The following is a 1,952-nucleotide window of genomic DNA, read 5'->3' on the forward strand; positions in this document are numbered from 1 at the left end:
TTTGAGTTCCAAATGAGAATACAAAATTGATTTTTGCATCTCATTTGCCTTCTCCTTTTCTCCTCTTGAATTCTATGAAAAACTACTCTAAAACTAGCCTAAAAACTATCTAAAATGAAAGGAAAAGAAGAGGAATCAACTAAGAAGAATTTAGAATGAATTTACAATGTTTTTCAAATGAGAATTCTACGCCTTTTTATATGCCAAGGTGCTGGATGCTCAGCTGCCTTGTTTGGAAGCTAAGTTGCTCACCTGTGGCCCCTACTTGACCCTTATGGTGGGCTAGGTTACATGCATGGTGACACCTCCTCCTTCTTGTCATAGCCTTATGTCATCCATGAGGTCATGTTCTTGGCCTTTAAGCAAAGAAAACGTAAGATGTTCCATGAATTGACCTAAAAATCACTTTTCTGGTGCGCCAGCCACTTAGCACACCTGGTTCCCCACTAAGCTACATGTTTTAGCAGCTTAGCTGACTTTGTTCCCCGCTCAGCTGCATGTTTCAGCCGCTCAACTCGCTAGTTCCACGCTAAGCTGCCTGTTTCAGCAGCTTAGCTGACCTGGCCTGATGCTTGGTGCTGGCTGACCTGGCCTGGTGCTCGGTGCTAGCTGACCTGGCGTTGTGCTTGGTGCCTGCCTGTCCTGGCCTGGTCCTTAGTGCCTGGCTGACCTAGCCTGGTGCTTGGTGCTTGGCTTGGCTGGACTGCTTTGTGCTTGATTTCTTCATGGTGAAGCAACCTTTTTTCCTTTGCTTTGTTACTGGATTTTTGTTGGTTGCTTGGCACTTTTGGGCTGTTTTCTTCAAGTTAAGGTAAGCATTTGATTTTTACAAGTTGCTTGGCCTAACTTAATATAGGTTTCTTCAAGACGAAATAAGCTACCTTTCTTCAAGGCTAAGTAACCAAATTAAGCACATAGCATGCCATGCTTTAACTTGATTACTTTTAGCAATTCATTTTGAGCTTTTGTCTTGAATTTTGGCTTGAATTCTTATCCATCTTTGAATTTATTCTTTAAGATTCAATTTCCTATAAAACTCAAAGAAAAATTGGACAAGAACTAATAAGGAACTAATTTATTTAATCATGCAAAATTTACCTAAAAAGTGTTAATTTAAGTTGGTTTTCTACAATTTGCATAGGATAAGTGCCATAAAATGATGGTGAAAAGTGTATATATGTTTGGCATTTATCAGACTCTCCCCAACTTAAAGCTTTGTTTGTCCCCAAACAAAAGGTAAAATAACAACCACTTGGCTTTGGAAAAATTAGTTTTGTACAAGATCAAAACTTATGCATGATTCCTTTTAAGTTCCAGGACATGTGTTTATGATTATGTGACTTTGACTCCTAATGCTTCAAACTAAGAATTGAACACATATTTTCAAAAACTCATTTAGCAATTCACTTATTAAAAATGTTATCAATCAAAGAGATGCATTTCACACACGGTTCAAGAATGGAACCAAATGGGGTAAGTGTTTCACTCAAACTTTGACTCACTAAGGTCTTATTTAGGTTTTAATGAGGCTTGGTTATCAAAGGAAATTGGTTTTTCAATATATTCAAAGATACTTTCAAAGTTAAAAGAGAGCAAAAACTAATTTTTCATTAAAAGATATACTCCTTTCAACTTTTTTCCAATTTTCCTTCCCTCATTCTTTTTCTTGACCTTTTTGTGTAACTTTTCTTTAATTTTCTCAATCTCTTTTCACTCCATTTTTATTTTGGATCTTTTTCTTTACTTTTTGATTTGTAAAGAGATTGAGTGTTTTCCCTTGAAGACTTTGTTACTTGGCCAACCATTCCCCCCAACTTCATTTATTCCATCAACCTTCCTTTTGAAAAATGCTCTCTTTTTACTTATAAAAGTATAGGAGATTATTTTTGTTTTTCCATATTAGGCTCAAGGGTTGATTAAATAAAATTTTATTTTAAGGCTCAAAGGGGTTA

This window comes from Lupinus angustifolius, chromosome LG03, assembly GCF_001865875.1.
Source record: "Lupinus angustifolius cultivar Tanjil chromosome LG03, LupAngTanjil_v1.0, whole genome shotgun sequence".
Classification (NCBI taxonomy): Eukaryota; Viridiplantae; Streptophyta; class Magnoliopsida; order Fabales; family Fabaceae; genus Lupinus; species Lupinus angustifolius.